Below are 7500 nucleotides of genomic sequence, written 5' to 3' on the forward strand. Positions count from 1 at the left end.
TGTATCATAGTTATAGCGTGTTTCCATCACTAATGTAATCAACAACTGCCTTACTCCACTTCACAGGCAACACATTTAAGTGGATCTTTGGAAGCATGCACCTTAAAAAAAAAGTTTGCTACAAAGATTGAGATGAGTGTACATGCATTGCTACCATTTCTTCCCTTAAGGATGACTGGCAAATTGCTGAGGGGAACAAAAATTCCTTAACACAACCCAAATGGTTTACCTCGTTCTTCAACATGAACTATCACTTCAGTATGAGGTATGAATGAAGTGGTCTGTGCAATGACAGGCTCATCCCTGTACCCTATGGCAGAAACTGTCACACGATCAACTTCTCTTCTGACCTGGATACATGCCAACCCACTTCCATAGTTGATGGCAGATAGTTGTCCCCCAGCTCCAAATTTCAGCTTGCTGAACAGGGACTCTATTCCACTGCCATTTATTTTGATTGGGACAATGAAGTAGCCTTCCCCAGCAGGCACATAAGAGAAGAACCACTCACAATGGGCCCTTTGCAGGATAGTGATCACATGGTACAAATCCGCCATACTGGGACGCAAATTGCCCTTTGGGACATCTAAAACAAAGAAAATTTAGATTAACTATCCTTTGTTTTAGATGTCCCAGTGCGCAATTTGCGTCCTAGTATGGCGGATTTGTACCATGTGATCACTATCCTGCGAAGAGCCCATAGTGGAGGAATGAGCTAACCATGATTTGCAGTAGATCCCATGTGTAAACAAAATATAATTATTCTTAGTCGTTTCTAAGATTATTTGTGGGAAGGGAAAATCGATTTGGGATGGGGGGTGGGGGTTGCGGCAGGCTTCCTGAAACAGTTACCCTACTTCAGACCAGATAAAAACTTTTATATCCTATTTCAGCCCCGACCCTTAAATCAATACCCTACATGTAGGTCAAACCAATCTTAAAGGCAATGTTTAATTAATTCTCACTTTTATTTAGTAGGATACACGGTTGGCATAAACATTTGGAAATGGTCTTATCGCCTAATGAGTATGCCTATATATAGTATAGTGCACAAACCATATCCTATTTTGGCCTTTGGCACTGCACATACCAATATATATGTATCCCATATGAGATATTCTCCCCCCTCCTATGATGAGTGGTGATCAAATGCCCCGCCCCCAAGGAAGACTAAGATGATCAAATTCCCTACCCCGGACAGGAAAAGGAGTCAAATGCCCGGGGTATGCCCCGGAGGGAGGGGGGGGGGTGGGGAGGAAGTTGAAGCTTCAATTTAACTGGTACATTACCATGATGCATAGAATTTCTGAAGCAAAATTATGGTTAAAAATAAAGAAGAAAGGATGATTTGATTGATTTGATTTGATTTGATTTACGAGACATCTAGTTTGTCTCTTCTACTGGGCAAGCCTGCCCAGAGGGAAGGAGCACGAACAGGACTCGAGGTCCTATGCGAGGTGCTCCACCCTACCCTATCCAGACCAGAAAGACCAGACCACAACACCGGGAACTACATTCACTACTCTTTACAACAAGTGTGCGGGTTCTTTTACGTCCCACAGGATTATGAACATTGAAGAGTTGTGAGACGGGACCTCCGGCTTATCGTCCTTATCCGAGAAGACTAGAGAGTCTAACCATTTGCAGATGTAATTACAAAGGCAGCACTTTCTACTCAGTTATTTAAAGACCCTGAGTGTTGGTCCGGCCGGAGTTGAACTCACGACCTCCCACGTGACAGTGCGCGGTGGCGGATACCTTGCCACATGGCCTGGGTGCGAGACGTGACAAGGAGTGGATCTGGGAACCATTATGACAAATGGGAAGAGCTAAAGAAGGGGATATGACCCAGAAAAAATTGAAGCACAGATGACATTGTGTAGCTTCTGGTCCAGGGTGTATTGTGGCAATAAAATCAATCGTTCTTTTTGATGGAGCCAGGAAAAATCTCACTAAGCATGTATAAATCATTCGTTCTTTGGATAGTTCCCTGAAAAAAACCCAATCAGGTGTCTACATTATTCGTTTCTTTTCGTTCTAATGCCATCAGGGTGTCAAAATCATTTGTTCTTTGGGTGGATCCAGGAAAAATCCCATCACGTGTAAATCTTTAAAAAAAAAAGGAAAACATATCCCTAAGTAATCACATGAAAAACATAATTAAATAAGTGAATAAAAGGAGTAAGGTAAATATCATTTGAGAAAACTAAATTAAATAACAAATTCAGAACCTATGGCATCAATTTATATCAAAATCTTGATCTATGATGGATCTTTCTTTTGCAAAAATATATTTTTTTAACATTTTCCTTGAAATTTTCAGTTTTCTACATTGTTTGTAGTTCACAAACTAGTTCATTTTCATCATAACTGGATGTACAACAACAAACAGTTCAGTTATTTCTTATACTGCTACTTAAACCATCACATTTGGATACAGAAATCACCTATCATGAATCTTCAACCCTTATCTAAACAAGAAATTATAGAAAAGAGATGCGAATTATACCACGTACTGAACGGAGACGTTTTCTACCCAAGTCGCAACTAGCCCAAAGAGATCTTACCTTTGTTCTGGAAGAAACCCACTGGAGACTGGATACTCTCCTCTCAACACTGGGCTGAATCCGCTAAATGGGATAAACGCAAATGCCAGATCAACTTCATATGCAACAATATTGACATCAAAGGACACATATGGTTCTATTATGACATCCACTACAACAACTAATTACTCGTGAATGGACAAAAAAGATACAAAGGTCAGGAAAGTTTCTTTACCATTCTATAATTTTGTTAATGCACGAACAGTAATTTTCTTCTAAAATCAAAATTTTGAGCTTGTTTCAACCCCCATTTTTCTCAAGTTTTTAATCAAAACTAATCTCAATCTATAATAATTTCATGTTGGTTGATTTCTTATAATGGATTACAGACTAGTTTTAACGTTTTCAGAAGTCTCCTACAAGTTCCACACGAAGAATTTTCAAAGCATACTTTCGCTAATATTAAGTGTCCTCTTTTATCATGTTGTTGGTTTCTAAGAACAAACAATTTTTTTTACATAATTTTATATCCGACTTTTTCTACTAGACAGTATTTTGTACTAATCTATATATGAGCAATGACAAGAATGAGTGATTCCTAATCAGATCTAAGTAACTTTCCTCCTTTATCATCTTATATGTTTAAAAGAACAAAAATTTCAAAGCTACAACGGATTTTTCATTTTAAAATTTTTAGGTTTTGTTAATTTGTAATTTACTTCTTTTCTCTGTTCCAAAATATTATTATTATTATAATTATTATAATAATAATAATAATAATAATAATAATAATAATAATAATAATAATTATTATTATTATTATTATTATTATTAATTATTAATTAATTTTTTCCCTTACCTAAGGAAGTTTTCTCCTTCTAATACTCTTGTAATTCTGGTTGTTTTTGAAAATAAAAATATTGTTTTTGCACACAGTTTGGTTTATTTGTTAAACCCACCTTGAGGTAAGGGCATTCCACACGCACACCTACAATCTTGTCTGAGAGCTTCGACTGGTGTTACTCACAGCGTCATGTATAGCAATCATGACAATAAATCTGTGCACAAACGTTTCAAAGCTTAATGATTTCAAAGCAAACCTGGTAATTTATCAGTGAACTCATTGAAAACAGAAGAAATGTGCTTATTTAATTTATATAAAATGAATAAAAAAATTCACTTATCATAAGCCTGTATGAACTGCAGGATGCATTGTTAACTACGAGAGAGTTCTGTTGCGTGGAAGACGAAAAAATAAAAAAAAACAAACTTATGCCTGACTACATTGTAATTATTTTAATACGCTTAAAGGCAGAACGGTACAAACGGTGCATCGGCTGGTAATTGAAGGAATAATTACAGTACGAAAAAAAGCCAGACTCGGACCTGCCCAAAAACATCAGGTACGCTGTTCTTGCTCGCCGATATTGCATGCTAGCAAACCACGGAGTGGCTGTTACCTTGGTGCTATTTTTAAGAAGGGTATGGGTGCCTTTACAGATCATTGTTAGCGATATTTTATCTAGATAGATTGTTTCTTGTTTTATTCTTTGAAATCGAACACGATTTATGTTGACAAACATAAGGATTAGCGCGATTTACAACAGCCCCGGATTACCGACAGGTTTTATCGGTTTTTCACGATTTCGTCGTGGAAGTAAGAGATAGGCTGTAAATCGTGATTAACCGTTGCAAACCATCTTAAGTCACACATAAACCTTTTGTAAACCGTCAGTGAAACGTGGAACGTGTCATTGTAACAAACTTCAAGTGCACTACACAGTTTAAAAGTTCTAACTAAAACTTTCAGTCTTTCATAATTGTTGCATGGTATTTCAGCGAGGTATAAAGGGTCCACAGTCTTTGTGACTCCTGAGAAATAACATTAATGGTCCTTTTTTGTCGCAGAACTCTTTAAATGATTTGAGAGTAATGCCATGTTCTAGAGCGCGTTTCTCTAGCCTCGTGGACACGATGTGCAAAAATGTTCTCTCCGGGTATAGTAAGTCTGGACCTCCGTCAGTGACGCGTGTGACTGGGACACAGACCAGTGTTTTCAAGCGATAAATGTGTTAAAAGATGACTCTCTAATTAAGAGTGACCACTATTTCGTGACGTTGACACCTTCCATACAATCTTGGACAAAATAGATGGGAAATTTGAAACCCCCCAAATCAAGGATGGGAAAGTGACGCGTTTTGCTTCATCCTTGCTTTGTGGGCGATAGGGTTTGCTGTTCCATTTTATTCTGTCCAAGATTGTAGCTCAACGACTTCAAAGGATTTCTTTCATGGCACAGCCCTTTCAATAATGCAACATCCAACCCATGAAAACGTAGGAGAGGATCGTGGAATGCATGAAAGCGTCACAGTGAAAAAGAAAATAGCACCCTTGCCTGATACTTATCACAATGTTCCTCCATGTTCACTTGGTCCCTAAGATACATGTATCACTGCAGCCATCTTTTGACCAAACAGCTCAAGAGACAGACAAAGAATACAAATGGCTTTAAACTGTAAGAGAACTTATAGGAAAGGAAACATTAGCTGAAGAAGATGCAGTATCCTGGGAAATATCCCATGCATCCAAACAAACTGGCGAGAGTGATTACATGATTCTGCAATCATTGCCCAGCTTCCCATGTTTACAGAGAACGCACACGCCCGTTGCTCTGATTCTGCATGCCGTAAATGTAATAAAGATGCCTACACAACATGTTCATCCAGGACAAGTTTCTGTCATTACCCGGCCTAGATAAACCATTGTTTGCAGTAGAAAAAGGAATACAATGGAACTTACCTAACACCCATGGTGAAAGCAAGGTACTTTGAATTTATGTTAGGTGGATTACATATAGAAATGGCAGCACTGATAACCCTTGGTGCATGGCTTGAACGTAGTGAGTGGACAAGTGTGATTGTTACTGTAGGAATCGCATCCGCTGGTGTTGCTGACTCACTTATTAAAGTATGTCATGACATAGCACTAGCTGAGAACACGTCGAATTCATCAAGTAACGGGAACATTTTTATTTTTCTTACAATGGAACGCGTACACGAAATATCTTGAATCACTTGAAGGACAAACGGAGCCAATGTCATTTGATGACTGGATAAACACCAAATCAAAAGAGCATTCACAAATTCATTACTGGAGTCAAGTGCTTCAGTTTCAGCTTTCTGTTTTCAATTTGTGCGATCAATATGAAAATAAGAGAAGGGAACTTTCAGCTATATAAGGAATCGCTTGAGAAAAATTATCCCTTGGATGTTTGCTTTAGAACTATGCTAGATGGTTGTCAGTCCACATCAGAGACATGCGTCCATTAACTCATTCATCAACACCCCGATATTTATCAACAATTCAATGGTGAAGCATTTGTGGTACACAAAACTATAAAATATTCTCATCCAAAGCTTTAGATCGCGCTCATGAGCAAATGAATAGCTTTGAGGAGATGGTGGAGCAGTTGGATCGACTGAGAATCGTAAGAAGATGTATGATTGCTGGATCTGAAAAAGTCAGAATGAAAATTCACTTCCATCTACTCGTGCCAAGGGTACTTCGCTGCATCCTCAACAAGAAGGAGGCATCAAGACCGCTTTTAAACATGACGTTGCCTCCATGGTCGCCACATTTGAAGAGCTGGGTAATCCATCCAGTGAGAACAGTAGAGACATAACTGATAAGGAAGTAGATGAGTGTAAACGACTCTGGAAATTGGAAAAGAAGGTACAAAGACTTCGTCAAGGAAAGATTTGTGACAAGAGAAAAGCCAATCACCGAGCAAGTCAAGAAAGACAAAGACAAAAACAAGACAACATGCTTCAATTACATAGTAATTTTCAAAGAGTAACTTTAACTCCGACACTGGGGTCGAAATAACTCCTCAGCGTGGAGTTATATTTTTCGGAGATAATTTAACTCCAAAAAGGAGTTATTTTCAGGCTCCCCCAAAAAGTTGTTCTCCCCAGTAGGGGAGTTAAATTGAGGCTAAAATAGGAGTTAAACGTGAGGGGTAATAACTCTAAATAAGAGTGAAATTTAAGTCTTCTGTGGAGTTAACATTCCAGTTAAACACTGCGAGGGGGACACACCAAGAAATTCAAAGAAATGGAAGCCACTTCTGTCCCCGCTTGAACGAGTATCAGGCCTGAACCCTTAACCTTGAACCTTTAAATATTGATTCATTTATTTTAAAACTGTCCATATAAATGTAGCCCAAAGGAAAAATTATATGAAGTACTAGAAGCCGTATTCTATTCATTTATATATCATTATTTTGTCATGCTAGAAAACGTGTAATTTAATGCAATTAGAGCTTTGTAGTATTGAAATTTATGTCACGTTCGTATTGCAATACTTATTGTAATGTTTACTGTAGTTTACAATGTTTTCATAGTGTAACTGTGCGTATTTAAAAATAAAATAATAAACTTCTAAAAAAAAAAAGAGTGGACGCACAAAGGTCTAACTGTAAGTACCTCAAAGGAATGCTAGTAGGACATACTAGGATTCCTAATCTAATGTTTACTAAATGATGGCAAAAATAGTTGGAGGAATCGAGTTTGGAAGAGAAAAAAAACAAAACAAAAAAGGAAAAGTTAAATAAACTCCTCTTTTGGAATCATTTTGAGGAGTTAGTATTACCCTCATTTTCGAGTAACCTGGGAGAGAATGTAACTCTCCAAGAAGAGTTAAAACACCTCTATGTTGGGAATTACCTTCATGGAGTTAGTTAAACTCTGCAAAGTAGGGGGTCGATGTACCTCCTTGTTTTTGAGTCTTTTTGGGAGCCCGATAGTATCATAACTTTACAGCAAAAGATGAATAAAGAAGCGGCATCATCGTAAATGTTCGCTGTCGTCGTCACTTAGGGCTTAATTTCACTTTCACTCGAAATGTTATTTTCTTGTTCTGTGTTTCCTCGATCTCTTTCGGCCATCAATATGTC

Source organism: Montipora foliosa, chromosome 3 (genome assembly GCF_036669935.1).
Source record: "Montipora foliosa isolate CH-2021 chromosome 3, ASM3666993v2, whole genome shotgun sequence".
Classification (NCBI taxonomy): domain Eukaryota; kingdom Metazoa; phylum Cnidaria; class Anthozoa; order Scleractinia; family Acroporidae; genus Montipora; species Montipora foliosa.